Here is a 24,927-nt window from a genome sequence, read left to right as displayed (position 1 = left end):
AATCAATTTTTTAACTATAGTGTTACACATAATTTTAAAGTAAATAATAAAATATTTTAGTTAGATGATTAAAAATGAACAGTAGCACCTATTAATAAAAACTAAAACTATTTTTAAACACTTGTCCACTTGACTTTAGAGAACTGAAAGTTTATAAAATTTCAATCACAAAATTTAATATAAACTATAAGAATAATTTAGTTTGTTTGCTGAAAATCGTTTAAGGGAAAGGTTAATGTGGATTGGTATGAAGAGAAGACTTGCTATGTTCATTATTATTGTGGATAAACTTCTCCTTAATATGTTTTGCAATATTTGATGCAATATCTTTTGGAATTTTCTTTTGTAATAATTGTTCAGTTATTTCCATGTGTGAGTGATTTTGACATAGTTCCACATTTATGGCATTTATAAAATTGTTCACCCCTATCCATTTGGGCAAATGATTAAGAGAATCGAAATCGTTGAATAATGTCAAAAGACGTATACGCTCCGAAAGTCTTTGAATTTTCCACTGACTTTCCAATTTAGTTGTATCAATGATTGCCAGCGCCAAAATGAGATTCATGATTACTATGGCGACACACGCTATGAACATCACAAAGACAATCCTTGTAATTATCCAAATAAAATCAAAAGGTTGCCCACCAAGAAGGTCAGAATAATCGAACTCTGAGGTCGCCATGACTGTGGTTTTCATGATGGAATCAAACCATGAACCAAACGACTCGCCTCCGTCAAACAGAATCCGAAAGGCAAAAGCAAATCCTATGATTGGAAAGCAGCCAAAGAGTAATATTATCTGAAAATTGAAAACAGAGGACACATTCTTTCAAAACACTTTTTTACCATTAAATTAAAAGACCTTAAATTACCTATAGCGACAAAACTTCAAAATCTCCCCCGTCGTCTTATATCATAGATAACTAAAATAAATGTGACATATTATATTAACTGGACTGACATTTTATGTGGTAAAACTCTATTAATAGTGGTTTTGGAAAAAAGTTTATATTGAATCTAAAATATTTAATGGAATATTTCATTAAAGTCACCCTCAATGTATGCTTTGACGAGCTGATGAACAAATTAATAAAATGGACATGCGAAAGCCACTCGCTATAGTCGAAAACTTTCATGGAAGTTTTAGTTTATGACTTAATGAGAGGCAAACCATTAAACGCAGGAAATACAGAGTCAAATGAATGTCCTCAAATATTACCAATATTCAGCACTCGAAATGGAGCGCTCGATAATTTTACAAAAATATTAACATACTTATCTAATTTTATGTGTATTTTATAATAATAATATGGCCTATCTAGCTCAGACGGTGAAATTATTTTCAAATAATTTGAAAACACTTCCGCAGCAGGATTCGCGCCCATGGCGCCCTGACCAGTTACCACTATGCTATACATGTGCTATCTATTTGCGACAAAGTTACCTAGTCGTTTTTACAATATTGTAATTGGGTGTCTCATTTTATTTAATAAGATTTTTTCTAGTGTTTATATATTTCTCTTTTTTTTCTTTCGACCATGTCCGATCCTAATAAGATCATATGGGCCTCCACAGGGTGGAGGTTTGTATTAACAGATTTTGTTTTTACGAGAAATGGATGTCAGCCACTTGCTCACCTATTAGGTAGGTACATACCCTGACGCATACACAAATTGAAAAACAATATTAGTACTTGTCAGACCCAGGATTCGAACCTGAGACCCACGACGCTATATGCCGACGGTTATGCTACGCAGCCATCGTTGGTGTGTTTTCAAATTATGTATGTTCAATAAAAGAATGTTATATTCTTAAATGTTGTGAATTATTCGTATATAAAATATTTATTATAGAGTTTGCTTACCTTGAAAAATCGACGTACGGCCAAAATGTAAGTTTGCATATAGAATCCTCCGACAACTCTTGATATTAGAGTGGCGAAATGGATCCATACCCATAGAATAGTGATTGCTGAAAGCACTCGAGTAAAATCCGGATGCCTGTTTACAGCTATACGATGGTATAGCAATAAAAACACACACAGAATCAGCGTTATTAGTTTACTGAACCATTTGAGCTGACAAATATGCTTTTTCCTATTAGGAACTTTTCTCATAATTGCAACCTCCTAAAATGAAAATAAATGTATTAATTTCAAGGAATGCTGCCAAATCTAAAAGCAATTAGTCTGGTCAATTATAGAATATTATAATAATATATTTATTGATGTGGTCAGACAAAGTCATTGGAGACCACTTAACATTGAATCCAGAGCCCTTAAATTGTTAATGTATACTTTTACAAAAATTACACCGCTGTAAGCATGTTAGGCTAAAATACCTACAGCCTCAGGCCACGTGATAGTAGGTATGACAGTGATTTTGACATTGTGTGTGTGTGTTTTTTTTACAATACGTGTGTAATCGTATGTATGTGTTGAATACGTGATATGTTCAAAATTGCTTGTAGTTTTTTTCATTATATTTATTTCATAGCTGGTTACAATTAGTGCCATCTACGTAGGTATTGGTCTGGTAAGGCAAGTTGACAAGCAATTTATAATACATACCTACAGATGTCGTTGGCAAATTATATTATTTTTGTAGAATATGAAATAATATAGTTATTATTTAAGGGGGATCCTTATACCAGCAGAGGCACCTAGCGGAAAAATACGAAGCTTGCAATTTGAGACATTTTTTTGATAATTTACAATTTCAACTGTGTTAATTAATAAATATGTAACTGAAAACATTAAAAAGATTTTTTTTAAGTCAAGGAAAAACTTACAATTAAATTATTGTAAAAAAAATGTGAATTTGATTTATGTCACGAATAACGTTATTATTACATTATATTTATGGTCATGTTTATTATTAAAATTTAGTTGATTAAGTTTTCAATTTTGACGTGTAGATTTTTGACTAATTATTCATCGTTTTAATACTTTTTATATTTATTTTAAAAGACATCGATTTTTATACAAATATAAATGTGTATAACTTGAAATCCTTTTTATTTATTATCAAAAATCTAAATTTAAAAAAAATGTCTCAAATTGCAAGCTTCGTATTTTTCCGCTAGGTGCCTCTGGTAAAAAGGCTCAGTAAAGGCTTCACCTTAATTGTGCTAGACACATTTTCAACGATAACCAATATACACGATGAAAACCATGGATACTAAAGTCTTTGTTTTAATTTTTAATAAAAGCACTAACAAATCAAAAAGTGTGAGTATTATGTACTTACAATGATCACAATAACCGTGATATTCATCCATATGCAAATGTCCCAAACCATGGATACTGCATTATTATCGTACATGCTTATAATGAAGCAAGTTGTCAGAAACACCAATAAAAAGTTGATAAAAACTATACCACCAAAAACTATTTTTAGTCTATCCCATTCCAAATGTAAAAAGCTATCAATATACGGATGCAGCAGGAGCCGATCAAATGTCGATGTATGTCCAAATATCCTGTTAATAGTTACCATTCGTCCTTTGCAAATATTTTTTTTTTGTAACAATTCATGATAGCGAATTGTAACAATACATTCCGACCCATACAAATTCTGTACATCTGGATTGAGTTGTAAATCCAATACCTGTTCCAAAGTTTCCACAGGATGACACATATTTAGAAGATGTTTATAATCAATACACGCCAGAGACTCGCGACGCTCATAATTGTGTTTATGATGCACTCTTGGTTTAAAATACTTATCACGTAACATATCATTACAAAATTCACTTAGATAATTAGAACTGTGTTCTTCACGATACGTTTTGTTGAGGAAATTAGACACCATGTGAGCATTATTATATAAAGCAATTTCACATATTTTTTTATAGCAGTCTATATCTAGTGGGGCCCTACCAAACCGCGATTCTTTCACGGATGTAAAACACTTCATACAATCATTTTTGATTGCATCAGTCATAATATTATCATATTCATTATTTGAAATAATGATAGAATGTCTTTTCAATCTTTTCAATGTATTTAAAATCTGATGATTACAAAGTTCGGGCGTTGGTAACATGAATTTTTTGAGACTAGATTTAGATTTCATATCGTCAAAGTCATCTTTAGTGTAATCGGAACCTATATCCAAAGGTGTTTTGTCATCCCAATTTTTCATGTTTACAACTCCATCAAAATGACATGTTATAAACGTGATCAATGGCTCCGTACCAAATGTAACTGCCAAATGAAGCACGGTGTCTCCATTTTCATAAAGTGGATTAACTCCAAAATTTTTCTTCATCAAACAGTTAAGAATAACGGAAACACCAGACAACCAATCTTTTTGGATAGCTAATTTTAAAGCTGCATGCAGCGTATTTTTTTCTATGTCATGAGCTTCGCCGATAAGTCTCAAGGAATTTAATTTGTCTTGCTGCATAAAGTAGTGAATTCCGACGTCATTAGATGGAAATCCTGCATTCAATAGGAGAGTCAACGTCTCATCATCACCAAGTGTTGCTGCTATACTGTATACAGAGTTTTCTATGTTCAGTCTGTCACAACGAATGCGAGTAGTCCACTTATTGATATGACAGGTAACCACTTTAATGGTTTCACGGAATCTGCAATATTTAATCATGTTTTCAATAAGACACTAAAAGAGAGTAAATAGGATTCACCAGGGCTATTCCAACATATCATTTAACTCAAAGCTCAATAAAAGTGAAAGATATGCTATGTCGTATTCCGAGAGTAAATTATCCCGGGATATGAACTGTCAGGCGTAACGGTTTTTAATGCGGGTTAAAATAACCGCTCAACCTAGTTACAGCAAGATATAGGGCGACGATTAGAATCTTGACATGAAAAAAAAACTACCTTATTCTTAGGTCAATATTATTCGTAGAATGTTTATCACATTTGAATGGTCAAAGACATAGTTTAAAATCAGTATCTTTAAAATTATCTTTAAATGTGTAAATCTTGCCCATTTTTGAATAATAAAATGCCTAATTCTTGTCAAATTTGGGATCACAGAGATTATCAATATAATTTTTTATTGTAAATATTTCACTTTAATAATGTCGACATAAATTTTACTAATGGTTTTATAAATGCTTTTAAAAATTAATAAATATAAAAAATCTTAACACCACTTCACATGGACGTACTGAAATATGACTATATTCTAAAACATTAGAGCGAGAGGTTTAAAAGAATACTATTTTATGTAATAAAAATACTTTATGCAGTCATCAAATGTTTAAAATAAATATAAAGGATAATAAGGCTTCAAAATTATGTCAAAAGATTATCTACAACGTTTAAGGAATGTCCAGGATCATGCTTTGAAAATAGCTTAAAAGCTCCATTTTGACGTACGCTGAGCATGTGGGCCATTAATCATTAAATCATAATGGCCTATCTTTTTATATATCATAAATTATCATGTCATGACCATGTGTGGGGGGGGGGGGGGTTGACAGGGCTCTAGCCTGGACCCGGATTCAGAGGAGGCCCGGGGTGGTGGATCGACTAGATAAGTGAGATAAACACATATTGCAAATTTGCTCAAATAGTAAAAATACATGTTAACATTTTTAAATATTTGTGTGGTTAAGCGATGCAATTGTTGATTATTGTGTGTCGATATTGGACTGGCCTGGGGGAGCCGCTTCAGGATGTGGGAAGCATGGTCATGACCATAATAATTATAACCTATAGTATTTACATAAAAGGATATTAATGTAAACGTTGTCATTTAAATTTGAGAGGAAGGCCCTTCTACATATTATTTTGCACGCCGTGAAGTTTTTCCACAAGCAACGTTGTCTTTGTAACAACGCCGTCACTCACATCAAAACTCGTCCGTGTGCCGAACAAACCTTCCGAGAACTGAGATCCAGTATTGCATGTGAAGACCGCGCACATCTACCTAGCGACAGTCGCGCGCAGCCTTCGAAACGTGTAGATATTTGAATGCGGTGATCGGCGAGCCGGTATGGGAATGACCAATTCGTAGGTGTTTGTATGTGACTTCGACTCGGAGCCCGAGAAGGATGCAACCTGTCGATTGCCTTCGTTTTCTTTGCTGTATACACAACGTAACTTCATTTTCTTATTGTAATTTCCATGGGCTTTTCTCTTCCTGGCACTTTGCATTAAAATAAACTTATTAAACTCAGACAGAGCTCACTTTGAGCGTAGCAACCTAAGTCTTGGGCATCTTCTCCGAGTCCAATTGTTTCAGATGCTTCACATCACAAATTGTAGGGCCCCGCGATACGCTCGATTAAGACCGAGTGTGGTGCGGGGCGGGTTTCGATGGAGGGCGCTTAACTTCAATGTCGATTGCAACACCCAGATGTTTTTTCCAACGAAACAGTCGCATTCGACCAATCTGCGGGGCTCCATTTGGCAACGCGTGTTTGTGTTGAATAACGATGACGTCACATCGACGTATTCGACACGTTTTTAGGCGGACGAGTTTTGATGTGAGAGCCGGCTAATATATCATAACAGATTATGGCAGCAACTATTGGAAGTTAATAAAAAAATACTCACCCTATTTTTATATCGTCTGGCAATGTCTGTGTGGACAAATCAAAATATGAACCGCAACAGTCCATTGTATAAGAACAGACACGGTCAAATTCGTTGATACCATTACAAGTACAAATTTGTGCTCCCGCTTCCAGCAAATATCTTGCACAATCAAAGTTGAGCATAGAAAGAGCAAACTGTAAAGCTGTTTCTCTAGCCGAGTTATGATTTTCATTTTCTGGGTTTTTTATAAACTTTCTATTGTCTTTAAGGTTTGGTGGCAGTAGCTATAAATAATAATATCAATTAATATTTTTTTATAATCGTAAATATCGTTCCATATTTATGTAATGGGTACCTACAAAGGAATTTTAAAACGCAACCGGAGAGAATAGGTCACAACGACTTACATACTGCAGTTTAAATGCTAGAAGATATCAATATTTGGCCACGTATTTTTTTCGACTTATACGTGGTGTAAAATATTCTTGGTACTATTGACTTGTGTGTCCCTGAAAACTATCTTAGAAATCGGGAGCATCAGTTGTTTGTTCTCCCGAGGAGCAGAACTAAGCTGCCATTGGTGATGCCAATTGGGAGGGCAATAATTCTGTTCAACCAAATCGCTTCGGATGTTGATATATTCCACCTACGTGAGGATGAGTATAGGTGGACGTTGTTTTATAAATTCTTAAAATAGGGCCCACTTAGCTCATTCGGTCAGCTTCCATGCTGTATAATTTATATATTTTTAAAATTTTTGTACCTTTTACTTTACTTTTCATACTGTTTTTGTGATACTGTATACCTATATTTATTTATTTTTTACACTGTTTCTTTGTTTTTAAATGTCATGTTGTTAACGTCTTAAATTTATAATTTGTAATGTTTATGGTATGTAAAAATAAGTAAATTTGAATTCAATTGAAACATCCTCAAAATGTTTATTATTGAATTTTGTCCAAACATACACATTTACAATAATAATATATCAATACTAACCACCGAGGGGAGGGTACATGATGGAATTTGTATGTATTGTACTATTCCATTCATTGATATACTACTAGATGAGGAGTTCCCATACAAGTGTCATTTTAAAAATGTACCACAAAAGATATTACAAATATCGTCTTATAATATTTCCTTGTAGGTATAATGCGTTAAGACCGTTAACATAGATTCCCGAATTTCACCCGTATTGCCCTGGCTGTAAAACTAAATTTGCGTTCTTGGAATAGTGACCCTAAGGGTGTCTGCAACCCAAAGTTTGCAAGCTACCAAAAATTCATGTCTGAGCGGACAGAGCAAGTCGTCATGCGCTGACCATTAGTTAGAGTAAGATGCAAGCTAGATCGGGCTTACTCATAATTATTGCCAGGTCGTTTTTGAGACAAATATTAAGTGAGCTTATATCGAATTAAGTCCGCTGATATTAAAACAGTAAGTTTTAACACTGGCCGACTCGCTGTAAATCGGGCGTCATTTTAAGAAACATATTATGATTCATCCAGTAGTATATCAATGAATCCATTTGAGCCCTTTTTGGCGATCTGGGTTTTACCTTTCGCCATCTTCATGTAATAAGCGCACTCACCAATGGTAAATGAACACTTACAACATATTATAATACTTTACTAAACTAATTTATTTCCCATTTTATCTCCACAATTAACTGTATTCGTTCTCGGCATGTATGCATTTACCATTGGTTAGTACGTATACTACCCGAAGATGCCGTAAGGCGAAAAACGACTCAAATAGAATAGCACACAAATTAAATCCATTAGAATACACAATTATATTTAAATCTACAGGATAGATATACCATTAAATCTAACATCTAAACAGAAAATGGGTTCTTTTTTCCAGAAAAGATTATAGGCATCTGACAAAAACCTGTAAAAATCACCCTTATTGCAATATATATAGATTAGAAATGAGTTTTCATTATATACGATCAGTATTAACTCGCGTCGGCAATTTTTTCCAGACAAGATAAGAAAACAAGCTATTTTTGCATGAAAAAGTTAGATTTCCTGAAAATATAATAGCAAGCTAAAAAATCTTGGAACAAAAGATTAAATAAGCCTTTTTAATTTTAAGCGCCGGCTAGACGCTCATGATTTACGACAATCTTACCTGCGCAAACCGGTTTGTATCGGGAAGCCCGTGTGTATGGACTGGAAAACGGAAGCTCGCGCAAACCGAAAAGCGTTGTAAAATTCTATACCGCGTAGGCAAGTCGCTGCCATCTAGCCGACGCAAGATGAAATAAAAAAAACAGACAACGCTGACCGAGAAGCCGAAGAGTTGAGATGAGTTGCTTTTAGGGCAGTCAAAAGGGTATTGATGCAATTCGACCGATACGACGACCCCCATTGACTGAAACCGTATGTGGTTTTAAACATGGAACATTTTGTTCATTGAAATCATAAGTTTAGTATGGCACACGGTTTAAGACCACAAATGCTTTCAGTCCATGGATGGCCTCACGGTTACGACATTACGCTAAATGGACGGGCGGTATCACAATGTCATCAAAGGTATATTGTATAGAGTACCTCATTTGACTTATACCGCGGATTTGCGGATGCTACAGCTCGCAATAACACGTAGGTGAACACCTTTAGTTATACCTGGAGGCCATGTATTTATCGATAGACTTAAGAAGTGGAGTGTCTGGGCATGAAGAATGTATCTGAAAAGGTGCGGTATTCTGAGGCCGAAGAAAGAGAATCTATAAGTAGTAGGCGGGGTCAATGTGCACCTGCTATATTTTGTTGATCCCACCCCCTCCCGGCGCCTTCAATAAAAAAATATTATGAATCATTTTTCATAATGGACCCTTCAAACCATAGACGTATTAAATAAAAACAAGGGCAATAGATCGGCGTCCTCGTACAACTGAATGAAGCAGGCCAACAATAGCCGACAACTTACGAGAAATAGCGATACGATAAAAAAAAATGCTGGGCATCACAGAGAATTTACTTTGGCTTTTTTACTGTCATTATAACGTACTCATATATATGGAAGTTTTGCCGCAACTTGATTACCAGCCCGCCTCACCATACTTTTATAGGAACATGCCTGCTTCACCATACTTTCATAATAATATTATAACCTGCCGTCCCTAGCCTCAAACCAGCTTTCTGCATGCGCGCCTGACGTTATGCAAGCATTGCCAATGAATAAAATTCAAATGAATGCATATCCTTACCCTATTATCAGGAACGGTTGTCCCTATGTCATACCATGATTGTTCCGGTTCGTCCATTTTCCCCTTTGCATCATTAATGAACGCCTTCTTCTTGCAATCATCATTAAAGCTGTTGAGCAGTATTTGCAGACAGTCGGTATCCCCTATCCATGCAGCCATGTGAAGTGGGGTATAACCGTGAATATCTCGCCTGAAGGGATTAGCTCCTTTTTGGAGAATCAGTTGTAGAATATATTTATGTCCTAAGGCTACTGCCAAGTGGCAAGCAGAAGTCGATGTGTTTTGGTAATAGCACGTAGCGTCCGGACTTGCTCCATTTTCTAGACACCTAGAAATTGAAATTCAATTTAAATATGAACTAAAACATTATCAGTCAATTAAATATACCAGTATTTGAGTGCTGCCACTGCTTACTATTTTAGTTCTAAAGTCTATAGTTTATTTGTACCGCAGGCGAAAATTTTGATATGCTAGTAATTCAGTGGCGAGTCTACCTTAAGGATTCGTAGGGACCAGCCCCACATCGTTATCATTTCAAAAATACATGTCCGATATTTTTATCATCGTCATAATATACCTACTTAATTACATGATTAAAATTATGTATTTAATTTATTTTATCCATCTGAACCCATCGCAATTTTATATAGATATTTATTATTATTATTATTTAAATAAATAAAGCAATGATTGTAAATTATGCAATAACATAATGATGATTACGCGGTATTAAAATAATAAATTAAATACACGCTATTTCATGGTGACACCTATGTAGAAATTAAAAAAGCTATGGCGTCTATTTTTCTCTGACCGGGGTCACTCAATCCCATCCACACAATCACCATCACAAATCTCGTTCCACAAAGGAAGTGAATGCATTAGCGTTAGTACACGCATACTGGGGAGCGAATCAAATAACCCCATGGTGAGTCAAATATTCGTTGTATGTCGTTGTTGAAAACTGATAATGGTAAGACTATAATAAATATTATTATTAATTAAGGTAATATTTTTTAAACACGATTTTTAGATGTGATCACATAACGACTCAGATAATCATATTATTTATTCTGAAAAATTACTCATTTCTTCGTTAATAATATCATATTATTATAAGTAGCTTGGTACATGATGTATAATATGAGAACGTAGGTAGGTACGTATATTTAATAATTAGGCTAAACCCCACCCCCTAGAAAGTCGTCGAGCCGCCACTGCTGAATTGTTGTTTCAAACTTAACAATAAACTAGTACATACTATAACTGCAAAATTTGAACGTTTTGTCAGAAACAAAATTAACAGTGCACAATAGACGGTGACGTTCATAATTAACAGCTGGATCTCTTGATTTATAAAAATACTTCACTGTTTAATAATTATTCATGATATACTTTTTTTTACTCTATTACCAAATTTTTTCAAGTAATAGTTTTTGCATATTCTCGCGGTACCCCGGAAGGTAGAGGCGAATTTAATATTTAAGACGGTCGATAACACCAACATAATATTTGTTATCCGATAGAATTTGCTTTATATGCTACCCATTGGCCGCTATACATAGTTAGTATTATTAGTTATTTTAATTAAATTTTATTGTATATAATCTTCTAGTTTAAACTATTATTTTTGAGCACAAAAAGCTACACAAAACCGTCTTATAAATTTGTACTGAGTCTACCTACATCTTTCAGTGCTCAAATGAACATTGTAACTACCTATATTAAGTGATACCCCGTTTACACGTGCATAGATTTACTGTGCACAGAAAGAACATGTATGGGGAAACATGTATTATCCTGCAGTTGGCAAGACTGCGAACAAGTTTGGAAGCTTCCAAATTGTGATGATTCTTTCCGCGCAAGTAAGATCTGCGCCTGCGCAGTAGAACGATATTGGCAAATCTGCCGGTAAGAAAACGGACTACTCATTTGAGGTTAACCCATAGACTATAGATACATCTAGACGCCACCCGTTGCATTGCTAAATGAAGCCGCGTGCCGTGCGTTTGGTTTGTGAGCGAGCGAACGCATTCGTCTAGAAATGTTCGAGACCATAGACCATTTTGCTAGTGCTCGCCTAAAGTGCTTGCACTAGACGCTCAGAATTAAACTATAATTTTCTATTTTTTTACGTTATATAGAATTTTTAAGCGGTCAAAATGCAACCACCCTTACCTATGAAACGTAATACCATCTTCTTGCTTATCAGTACGGCTACCATATTTTAATACAACACACAGAGAACCATCTTTTCTACTTAATTAACTAAAAATATTTACCACTGACTTAATGTTTAACACAAGAAATAGCAATTTTAGCAACACGGTTATCGACGCTTAGTTATGCAATAAGCGAAGATTTGCCAGCTACACCGTAGCAAAACATCTCCCAGATCTGTAAACCTTTTATCTTACTCTAGCGCGTGTCGCAGAGATTATAAGGGTACCGAATACTTTCTCACTCGCACTTATGCATCGTTTTTGTTCAGGCCTGGGTTAACCGATTTTCAATACGTCCTGTCAAAATAGTAGTATAAAATGACAACATCACGTCTCGCTTAGTATACGTCCTGAGTGGCAGCGTTCGGCGCAGCGTTGAGCGTTTTGCGCAACTCAAACGTATTTAACCGTGTGTGAAAATGTTCGTAGACAATGTCTTTTTTCGGTTATACATTTATACGGTTATACGTTTGAGTTGCGCAAAACGCTCAACGCTGCGCCGAACGCTGGCACTGAGGCCTCACATTTACTCTTGAAGAATGAGATTGGAGAGACAGTCATCACTGTTACGTGTAAACAGTTATTGTCATGATAGTTTAAAGTAAGCACGATTGCCGACAGTACTTCCATGCACGTGTACAGGCGCCATTGTAAGTTGTATTAAAAGTATTTGCGAACACTTTGTACGTCATGACATCAATAATTATTGGTGAAAATAATAAGTGAAAGCTCGAGCGGCAATCGGTAATGCAGTTTACTGCATTTTCATTTGTTTAAAAAAACAAATGAGTCATGCTTTCACTCATTATTATTTTCATTTCTTATGAAACAAGTGAGTCACTTTTTCACTTGTTCATTTTGATTCCATCATTCAACATCAATAATATAAAACAGTTCTGTCTTTTACTACAATTAATAATCTACAACATAAGTATATTTTCGGAAATTTATTTTATTTAACAACATGATCTTCATCTTCAAATGTCGATCAATTTTTGTTTTCCGCCGCGGATGGCAAACATTGTTCATAATTAATATTCTTCTGGTACTAGTGCGAATGACAATAATGAAGGAAACATTGAATGGACTATGATGTAAATATACCAATATTTATGCAATCATCATCATCATCAGCCTGAATCTATCCACTCTTGGATGAAGCCCTCTCCAAGCTAATTCCATTTCTCTCGGTTCTGTGCATTACGAAATATGGCCCCATGTTTGAAACGCTATGATTAATGAAGGTATTTATATATTTTAAAGTCACTTACTTTATTGTGTCTTCAATATCATTAAGCTGCACACTCACTAATAAGTCAGTATTGATAATTGCTATATTCAAAGATAATTTAGCATCTGAGTATATTGGTTGTTGTTTAGAAATTCTATTACTCTCGTGGTTTTCGACATCACATACAGTTAATTCTGCTAGAGAAACTGCGTCTCTAGACTTGATGACTCTTGATGACTCTTTTGTTCCAAATTGATTATTTCCAGCTTTAGAATCACACGACTGACTATGCATCTTTGTAATCTGTTTTGATTTCACAGCAATATAACAACTAGATCGACTTAGATTTGTAAAGTTGCTTCTCAGAGATGATCCTCCCTTCTCTATATCCTGACTAGATCGTTTATCGATCCTTGAAAACGATACATTTGGTATATTTGAATCTGAAATGTGTACATCTTCTCTGCTTTTAAATAAAAGTGAGCAATTTGAATTTTCGGGTGGTTCTTCTTCCATTTCTATATTATTCTGTTTTAGCTGTTTCGTATTCCTCAGAATCAACGGATCCTTAGCAGTCATGTCTTCAACTTTCATGTTACAGCTTAAATCACCTATAAAAAAGAATTTATTAAACATTAATTAGTATAATATTTTTTTAGAAAGCTATTAAGAAGCTCAGAGAGATCCTTAAATTTGTAGCTGTACAAGTTTTATCAATATTGATACACCACGTCATGGCCCCCACAAGAGGGGGTCTGACCGGGCTCTAGCCTGGGGGGGGGCTTAAGGGGGGCCAGCCAAGTGAGATAAACACACATCACAAAATTGCACTAATAATAAAAAATGTCGCCTGCTGCGCTATTAGCATACTAACATTTCAAAATACGTATTGCAATTTTCGATTATTGTTTGTCGAGTTCACAATTCAAGTGGGTGTATTAAAAATACAAAAAATCGCAATAAAATACCCTAAATTTTACCTTGCACACTATTTGTATTACACAACTGTAGATCGCCACACTGACTTTAATCTTAGCGATAGGTAGAGGGGTCCACCGAATATTCTAGCCCGGGGGCCCGCTTCAAGATGTGGGGGGGCATGGACCACGTATAGTATAGTTATTAAAATTTTTGCGTGACCTATAAACGGGTCGATGGCTTATGAATAAGAGTATTCGTATCCGGAAAATTATATCAGAAACAGATGACCCCGAATAACACCGGTAGCATCAGCGCTCGAAATGGATCGGAACGCACCGGAGCCCAGCTCCTGTTAGTGAAATACCTGAGATTATAGCTTCGTCTTGTGAAAAAATGAAATTTTCCATTCAGATTCGTGAAAAAATATTAAAAAGTGATAAAATTATTTATGTCCTTAAAATTCATTTTTTAAAGTTTATACTAAAATTATCGGAGTCGTATTAAAAATAATGTTTATGACGTGACGCAGACCTGAATTTTCATTTGCGGCGCCGACAACATTACTTTTACTTATACCCTAATCTTGCATGCCTCAAGATTTTTATTACATTTATTTTCATATAATACATAAAATTATTACATAAATATGTAAATATTTTCGGAAACTTACTGAGTGCACCGGTTCGTTAAATTATCCACTTCGAGTGCTGTACACAACGAGAAAAAAATCATTTAAATTCAAATTCAATTCATTTCAATAATTCATCCCAATTCATTCCAAATCATTTCGATTAATTTTAATTCGTTTCAATTTAATTCATTTATTTTTTTACCAAGTTCGATCCTAAGAAGTGTCTATAAACCTTCACAGATTAGCGGTTTGTATGAACAGGTTTTTATTTGTACGAGAAATATTATTATATTGTTACTTGCTCAACCTATTCAATGTTCTGGGTCCAAAACACATTGTAAAACAACGTGTGAATTTGGCAGACCCGGGCATTCGAATCTGAGATCCATGGCATTATAAGCCTGGTTATATTATATTACACATTACAATGTACAAATCCAAGACGTTCATAACATGACATAGTATTAAAACACAAAGAAATATTAGCAATATTAGTAAAAGAGTAAATACAAAAAATATGAAACAGGTACGTGGAAGTGCGCTGAATCAGCTAAGTACACCATATTTTACGAATTTATACAACAACATCCACCTAAACTCATCCTCACGTAAGTGGAATATATCAATATCCGAAGCGATTTGGTCGAACACAATTATTGCCCACTCAACTGGCATTATTAATGGCAGTATAGTTCTGTACTTTCGGAGAATAAACAACTGATGTCCCAGATTTCTAAGATAGTCATCAGGGCCACAGGTACCTAATACTATGGCAGATTTTGCATTAAATTTACACTGTGTATAAATCGAAAAAATTGCGTAGCCAAATATAGATTACATTATCATAATCACTTCTGTGTAATAGGTACTATGTTATATTTCCATGGAATGTTAGCTTTTTGAAGATTAAAAAAAATGTAAGTGTTATCATTTTTACTTACCTACTTTGTGCAAATAAAGAAAATAGGGAGTGCCTTGATTGGATGGCTTTAACTAATCCGAGGAAAAGATTTGAGTAAATTAACATATTTTTTATAAGACTTTAGCAGATAATAATGTAATATCAATAATACACGTCATTCATGTACCTACCTATTGATACACTCCTGGGACGTTGGTCCTCTACTGACGTTCACTCTAGAACATTTGAACGGCCTAAGCATGCCACCTGATCTTGAATAGTCATTTGGGTAAACGAACAGTATGCCCAAATTCCTTGATTAGTTAAAATGATGATTTTGTGTAAAATCAACATGAATTTTCTGTCTAGATAATAAAATGCTAGTCATAACTTGCAAAGTGCGTGTGATTGATTGTGTAAGGTAAATGAATAACATGAATGATAATACATAATAATATATTTACTCGATATTAGAATAAGGAATCTTTATATGTAAATTGTCGTTCAAATGTTCTAGAGTGTACGTCAGTAGAGGATCAACGTCCCAGGAGTGTACCACTATATATAAATCTAATATATAAAAATCAATATTTGTTTGTTTGTTTGTTCGCATTTTATGCGCTGCTATACCGTTCATCCGATTGCGATAAAACTTTGTCAACTTATTGCTTGCACTTGCGCGAAGATTATAGGCTGCAAATTATATATAAAAATAATGTCTGTCTGCTTGTCCCGTATGCGTTCCTATACCATTCATCCGATTGTGATGAATTTTTGGTGAGTTGTTGTGTGCACACACGTGAAGGTTTCTGAATAATAAAAACCATTTTCTTATTCTATTCTATCTTCTTCTATCCGTATGCATTCCTATACCATTCATCCGATTGCAATGCTATTTTGATCAGGTGTTGTGCTCACACCCGCAAAGGTTTCTGAATTGGTAAAACCATTTTCTTCTTCTTTTTCTTCTATTCTATCTTGTTCTATTCGTATGCGTTCTTATACCATTCATGCGATTGCGATGAAATTTTGGTCAGTTGTTGTGCGCACGCCCGTGAAGGTTTCTGAATTAGTACAACGATCTTCTTCTTCGTATATTCGTATGCGTTTCTATACCATTCATCCGATTGCGATGAAAATTTTGTCAGTTGTTGTACGCACACCCGCGAAGGTTTCTAAATTAGTGTTATATAAAATACAAAGTTTGTTCCATCCAATTTTGATTTTTTTTACTACATATTAATACTATTAATAACGTTTGCATATTTTGGATTCGATTTTAATTTAGTGTTCTTTTGTTTGACCTCCTATTAGAATTATTTTCATATTGCCATATTGTATTATACAGATATTTTAATATTAAAAAGATAATAACTTTTTTTTTTAAATATCTAAGATAAATGTATCCACGAAGCAACCATGTGCGAAGCCGGGTACTTCAGCTTGTATATTAAATAAAAACGAATTTTCATTCTTTTTGAGTAATATTTCCTTCTTAAAGCAATGAACTTCAAATTCATATTACGTTATTAGGAGAAATTAATAACGTCCAATGCAAGGACATAATTTCTCCTAGATGCATAATATGAATGCAGAGTTCAGAAGAGAGCAGAAAGGAGGTTATATTTAAATTGTACACATTGTTCACCGTTGTACAGTTAGTTACCCATGAGCTTTCTTATCGGAAAGATATGACCGTATGGCGGTTTTCTCTATTTTCATAGCCGATTTTGGCAAAATTCATGAATTCAAGAATGGAAACCTAACCTAACCTAACAAATAATCCAGTACATCGGCTATTTTTAAAATTTGTTTCCCAACCTTATTAAATTTGTGCAATGCCCTACTTCAAAACCTATCATATCATAATATTAATACTATCGACTGAAAGTACTTGATGGAATTAGAATTTCTCATTCTCATTCATATCATAATTTTAAAGTTAAATAACAAATTTTGATAAAAATGAATTGCTTCAAATAAAAAATGCACTTACGCAATAATATTTTTAATTTAACTTTCTGAGTGTCTAAATAATTTATGTATATCATCATCATTATCAGCCTGAATCTATCCACTGCTGGATGAAGGCCTCTTCAAGTTGCTTCCACTTCTCTCGGTCCTATGCATTGCGTTGCCACGTACTTCCGCAGAACTTTATCATTTCATCGATCCAGCGGCCTCTAGGTCTACCTTGTGGACGTTTTGTACTTATGTATATGTATATGCACATGTACAATTTAGAAGAAAATTAGTTCGATTTTGTGCTATGCTTCATCTTCAAATTAGTTTCAAGACGACCTTTTTGCCCACCAAAACATTCGAATTGCCCCCTCGGTGGCGCGTACGCCCCACGTTGGGAAACACTACATAAACCGACAGGAACCGTGTTTTATTTAGACGTGAATTTTATCTCAGTACTATACGACCCAAATAGGTTGGACGGTCTTTATTATACGACCATATATTTCCGATATATAATTTCACGGTGAAGTGTGATACGGCGAACTGCATACGTACAAATTTCCGGACACGAAGAAAGGAACGTTGCCCGAAAAGCATTAGTAGGTATATCACACTGTAAAAAACCACATGTGGTTTCCGTCTATGAATGGCATCTTGTTTAGCATTTAAAAAAACAAGATTGCAAATTTATTGTATATACAGTTTATTTTTTAAACATTAAGTTTATAATTCATCGGTAGTTTGCAACTTTTTGTCTGGTAAATTAACCTTTATGCTGAAAGTTTATTGTTTTTGAGGAACGTAATTCTATAAAGCTTTTAGTATAACTGGGGCCGGATTTACAATTGAAGGAGCCTGGTTTAATATATAGTGCCCCCCCCCCCCAAAAACCTTACCCATTAAAACGTAATTTGAACTCTTCACGATATCACAATAATCTATTATTTAAATTTTGACATTAAAACAAGTTAAAATAATTACAATATAAAAAGAACTTTTTACAAACCACGTTTTTAAATTTTCTGTTGAATCATATAAACTTGGGGGACATGTTCGGCATAAATTATACTAATGGTTTTATAAATGCGTTTAAAAATTAATAAATGTAAAAAATCTTAACACCAATGCACAGTTATGTACCGAAATATGACTATATTCTAAAACATTAGAGCGAGATGTTTAAAAGAATACTATTTTATGTTATAAAAATACTTTATGCAGTCATCAAATGTTAAAAATAAATATAAAGGATAATAAGGCTTCAAAATTATATAAATAGATTATCTACAACGTTTAAGGTATGTCAAGGATCATGCTTTGAAAATAGAAAAAAGCTCAATTTTGACCCACGCCGAGCACGTCCGCCCTTAGTAAATACTTTTTTTGTACTTGATAGAAATACTGAATAAATACAGAATACTGAAATGTCATTTTGACATATCATATTGATTTCCATAGTAACGCACGTATATATTATTAATATAGTTGCTAGGACCCCCTTGGCAACCAATAATAGTGTTTTACTTTTTAAGAATTTTTTCCGAAATAACTTTCCATACAAAACAGAATTAACTGAAAATGAATTCAATTCTGCTTAAAGAAGGCTAAAAGTATTAAAATAATGCATTGTAATCGTGTTCTGACATATTCTAAAAGTTTCGAATGTCTAGCTAGTCGGGAAGCTAGTTAAAAATCTTCAATCGTCCAACACAAATCTTGGACAAATAAGAATACGAGCTAATAAAAACGTGGTAAAATGGATCGATTTTGACCAATTATCATCATTTATGGCACTATAAGCCTTGACGGGTATTATCATATTTTAAAAACTTCCTCCAGCCTGGACGATCCCAAAACCGAGAACTCTTATATCTCCTGTAAGGCAGTCCAGGTCTGCTGTCGGGGAGAGTGTACATAGTCCTCCTTTATTGTATGTTCTTTGGTATTCTATGCACTTGAACGATCTAGGGCAGTTTCTGCGTTTTCATTTGCCACGACGTGATTTTTTCACCTTCAAAGTGTATACAGATCCTCATTATACATTGACCTCCAAATGCCACCTTCATGAACATCCCTAAATATTCCTCTGAATACTCTCTTTTCATATATATCCATTTTTCTCTCATTTTCTTTGCTGAGTGCCCAGAATTCTGATTCATAAGTTAATACTGAGTACAGGAGAGTTATTCATATTATGGTTGTTTTGCTTTTCTTTGATAGTGTTTTGTTTTTCAGAAGTCTTTGGAGACCACATTAGCAGTAGTTGGAGAAGTTGATCTGACGATTTATTTCGTTGCTTGTATTATTAGTGTTTATCTATAGTCTAAGGTGTAAGTGTGACAAGGGAGCCTAGATAAACAAATGAAACTACAGTTTCAAAAGCATCGGTGCCAATAATAAGACTGCTATTATCATTTGTTGCACTGTGGCATTGCGTTATTATTATTTTAATTATTGACAATAAAAACGACACCACATTGGTAGTTAGTTTAGTTTAGATAGTAAATTATCAAAAAAATTCTCAAATTGCAAGCTTCGTATTTTTCCACTAGGTGCCTCAGGTAGGTAGAGCTATCGCCTTAATGACTACTGTCCAACAAGAAGATTTAGGCACAAGCCGGAAGTCGCTGTCGTCGACTAAATAAGAGGAGCTTGTTTAGTACACAGTTTTACCACGTGGATAACTCGTCGCTAACCGGAAGGCGCTATAATCTAAAATGGGAGGAGCTTGTTAGTTCATAGTTTTAACACGTAGCCAAGAAGATCTTGTTGGACAGTACAAGTACGCAGGATTCTCACGCCATGTTTAAATACAACTGGTTATTTTTCAATTTTAATATTCAAAATATGTTGATTTGGGAGTCCGAAAAATGTGATGGTTATATTTATTAGTATTATTTAGTCTGGAGTGAACACTGCGCCTACCAATATATTTGATCTTTCAGCCATTATATTATAAAAATCCAAAAAAAAAAAAATATTCTGTTAAAAATTTTGCAACAGAGTGTTGACATTAATAAAAATGTGTATTACAAAATCAATAAAAAACATGACGTATTGATTATATTTGGATATCTTAAGTCTTTGATCGTTATTTTGGATACTAATCGGAATGACGATCATTCTGACTCAAAGGTATTACTTTACTATTTTTATTGCTCAATGTTAGACCACTCCTTGCATACAAGCACTCTAATGAATGATATATATATATATATAGAGAGCGCCTATTTTTTGGCAAAATCGTGTTTTGCGTATAAAACACAGTACAACGTTACACCATCGTGTTGCTTCTCAGTATGGCTACCAAATTAAAACACAACATAGTTCACCATATGTTCTAATAAAATATGCAACTAAAAATAATTATCACTAACTTCATATTTAACAATATTTAACACGTGCTCGCAGTTTTTAAATGAATGTAATCAGTCAAATCCATATTTACCGGCTACGTTTACAAAAAATATTTAATTCAGCCGTATAAATTTTATCTTACTCTTACGCATAGGGCGGAGATATAAGCGAGCAGAATGCTTGCTCACTCGCACTTATGGTTCGTTTTTGTTCATGCTTTGGCAGGGACGGATGTATCAGTACTTTGCGCGCAGGAGTAGGGCAAAAATATAAACAAAAATAACCAAATTATTAGTAGCAAAGTTTTAAAATGTTGAAAATTATGAAAATACTGTTCTTATAAATATTATGGATTCGTCTTTTGAAGGAAGGTGAACTGCAGTAGGAGTGGAGGTTTATATAAGTGGTTTTTATACAAGACTTGGATGTAGACCACTTGCTCAACCGCTCAAACTATTAGATCTATACTCTGATTTTAAATACATATGACATGTCCATATTATGGACATCTACATTTACGAGAATTAAATTTAAATTTTCTTTCAACATGAATCTCATGAATTTTCTTTCATCTTTTCGTATTATTCCATATATACGACAAGACCATAAAGCATCCTAACCAAGTAAAACCAAAACCGCTAAAACGGATAAACACTCATTTCTAAAATAACTGAAAACCGGGTATTTTTACTCGTTTAATAGGACGAATTCTTAGTTAGTTCCTATATGGATCAGAAAGAAACAAAAATAGAAATATGTATCTAAAAAGAATTGTTAATTTTTTAAAACTTACTTTGTGACGTGATATTATGACCATGACAAAAACAAAAGTATTTCATACATAAATGATTTTAGGCCCCCCTAAAGTCTAAATAACTGACATGTCCTTATTTTGCTAACTACTGGCCTGGTCCAATAACAATCAAAGTGATAAGTAAATAAAGTCCTTTTATAAATTGCACATGTGAAATTTCGGCAAATTCCGAGAGTTCAGCCACAGAACAGTTACGTGTTCTCTGATAAGCCTTTATTTATACTCCAGAGTAAATACATATAATATACGTTAGTATTTAACTGATACCGAACGAAATAAAATTATATGTTTATAAATAAAATATAATTTATATATTATTAAGTGTATTATATACTTACCTACTATTATTATGTTTTGAAAGTTTTGGATTGTTCTTTTTTAAGGGGGGACATGCTCGTCGAAGGTCAAAATTGAGTTTTTATTGTATTTTCAAACCATGATCCTGGACACTCCTTAAACGTTGTAGATAATCTATTTATATAATTTTGAAGCCTTATTATCCTTTATAGTTATTTTAAACATTTGATGACTGCATAAAGTATTTTTGTTACATAAAATAGTATTCTTTTAAACCTCTCGCTCTAATGTTTTAGAATATAGTCATATTTCGGTACATAACTGTGCAGTGGTGTTAAGATTTTTTACATTTATTAATTTTTAAACGCATTTATAAAACCATTAGCATAATTTATTACGAGATAATTTTTGTAAAATATTCACGATAAAAAATTATATTGATAATCTCTGTGATCCCAAATTTGACAAGAATTAGGCATTTTATTATTCAAAAAATCGGCAAGATTAACACATTTCAAGATGATTCTAAAGATATTTATTATAAGCTATGTCTTTGACCATTCAAGTGTGATAAACATCTTATGAATAATGATTGCTTTATAATAATTATTGACCTAAGAATAAGGTAGTGTTTTTTTGAAATACGCCATTTCTTTTGTCATTCCCCAGTGGTTAAGCTACAACATACGGCCGTAGCCATAAATTGACAAACTATAATTGAAGTAGGGAGTAAAATGATATTGACGCGCGTGTTTGAACATGTACCGTTTAAAAAAAAAATAAAAAAAAATTCGGTTAAGTACATGTTCAAACACGCGCGTTAACATTATTTTACTCCCTACTTTAATTATAGTTTGTCATTTTATGGCTACGGCCGTATGTTGTAGCTTAACCACTGGGGAATGACAAAAGAAATGGCGTATTTCAAAAAAACACTACCTTATTCTTAGGTCAATAATTATTATAAAGCAATCATTATTCATAAGATGTTTATCACACTTGAATGGTCAAAGACATAGCTTATAATAAATATCTTTAGAATCATCTTGAAATGTGTTAATCTTGCCGATTTTTTGAATAATAAAATGCCTAATTCTTGTCAAATTTGGGATCACAGAGATTATCAATATAATTTTTTATCGTGAATATTTTACAAAAATTATCTCGTAATAAATTATGCTAATGGTTTTATAAATGCGTTTAAAAATTAATAAATGTAAAAAATCTTAACACCACTGCACAGTTATGTACCGAAATATGACTATATTCTAAAACATTAGAGCGAGAGGTTTAAAAGAATACTATTTTATGTAACAAAAATACTTTATGCAGTCATCAAATGTTTAAAATAACTATAAAGGATAATAAGGCTTCAAAATTATATAAATAGATTATCTACAACGTTTAAGGAGTGTCCAGGATCATGGTTTGAAAATACAATAAAAACTCAATTTTGACCTTCGACGAGCATGTCCCCCCTTAATGAAAAACTGGAATAGAGATTAATAATATATTCCTTAATAAATTTACTATAGTACCTATCAGTAGCGAAGGGTGGAGGTAGACTGTTAAGATCCGCCATAAATAGTGCACATTAAACTTTGTTAGTCATACGTATTTGTTTCTATTGAACTAAGGCTACAATTTACAGATGGTATTGGTTAGTTTAAAAAAAAATCAATTAAACCCTGCCCAAACCAAACCATGATAGTTTTGGTATATTTTGGGCGATACGACAAATTGTGGACCCTTTTTAATCCGTACTTATTTGTTTTCGTTTGATTAAAAATACTTATTACACATATTGTTGGTTCATTATTTTGAAATCATTAAGCCCTGCCTAAACAAAACTTTAAACGATAAAAAATATTATTTTACCTATTAAGTATTCCAAGTTATGAATGATTTAATTGCATAATTTTAGATATTTTATAGATAGACGAGTATTTTTTGACTGTTATCTATTAAGGCTTGGTTTTCTTTTAAAAACTAACCAACACCATTTGTAAATTGTAGTATTATTTCAATGAAAACAAATACGTATGACTGACAAAGTTTAGTGTTACTATTTATAGTGGATCTTTACAGCCTACCTCCACCCTTCGCCACTGGTACCTATGTATCAATAATATAGTAATTGATTCAGTCATATTTGTCAATTATCATATTATGAAGACGACAACATTACATTATTTTAACACCGAAGTTGAAATATATTTAAAAAAAATAATAAGTACATCAATTAATAAAATGTAAATTATTACAATGTATTTTTTATTAAAATTTGTGTAAGTATATTATTTTTATTTCATAATATGGTGTAAAATACGTCACCCAAAGCGTCATAATAAAAAAACTGATTCATTATAATGTTTACACGGCCGCCATGTTGGGTATCTTGTCCTATGTAGTTCTAACAATATTTTAGAGCTTTTTTTAAAATTGAACATCCCCAAAAACTTTTAATTTGATAGATACCTATTTTGCGAATATAAAAATTATTTAAATTTTATGGGGGTAATTTGTGCAATATTGCTGCCATTGGGGGATACATATCTGTCGTAAGCATTGTATATAAATAATATGATGTACCTAAGTAATATGCCAAGTTTGATGCTCTCCTTTTTTTGAAAGTGTAGCTATTTTTACGTAGGTTCTCGTGTGATTTTTACGATAATGTAAACTTATATTTACCTTTGATATTCACTTGCGATTATTGACAAGATGGAACGATATCAGAAACGCACGAAACTGTATGTATAGACAACATAAGGAATTAATAAAACTCCGATAAGCACACGAACAAACGATAAATACGTTATGATGAGGCAATTGTTGAAAAAAAACT

General features: G+C 33.4%; 1 long non-coding RNA gene across 1 annotated transcript; it reads right to left on the bottom strand.

Annotated features, from left to right (window-relative positions):
- Positions 1–88: 88 nt before the first annotated feature.
- LOC147063710 (uncharacterized) lies at positions 89–24,927 on the bottom strand. The gene is made up of 7 exons (XR_015072134.1): positions 24,774–24,927; positions 13,234–13,804; positions 9,741–10,068; positions 6,539–6,804; positions 3,252–4,596; positions 1,868–2,131; positions 89–802 (listed from the first exon to the last, which is right to left on the bottom strand). It is a non-coding gene; the product is annotated as an uncharacterized LOC147063710 (long non-coding RNA).

Source organism: Rhyacophila brunnea, unplaced genomic scaffold, assembly GCF_057557595.1.
Source record: "Rhyacophila brunnea isolate RB1 unplaced genomic scaffold, BYU_Rbru_1.0 scaffold_9, whole genome shotgun sequence".
Taxonomy (NCBI): domain Eukaryota; kingdom Metazoa; phylum Arthropoda; class Insecta; order Trichoptera; family Rhyacophilidae; genus Rhyacophila; species Rhyacophila brunnea.
Note: the sequence above shows the minus strand (reverse complement) of the source record. Positions and strands in the feature narration are given on the sequence as shown.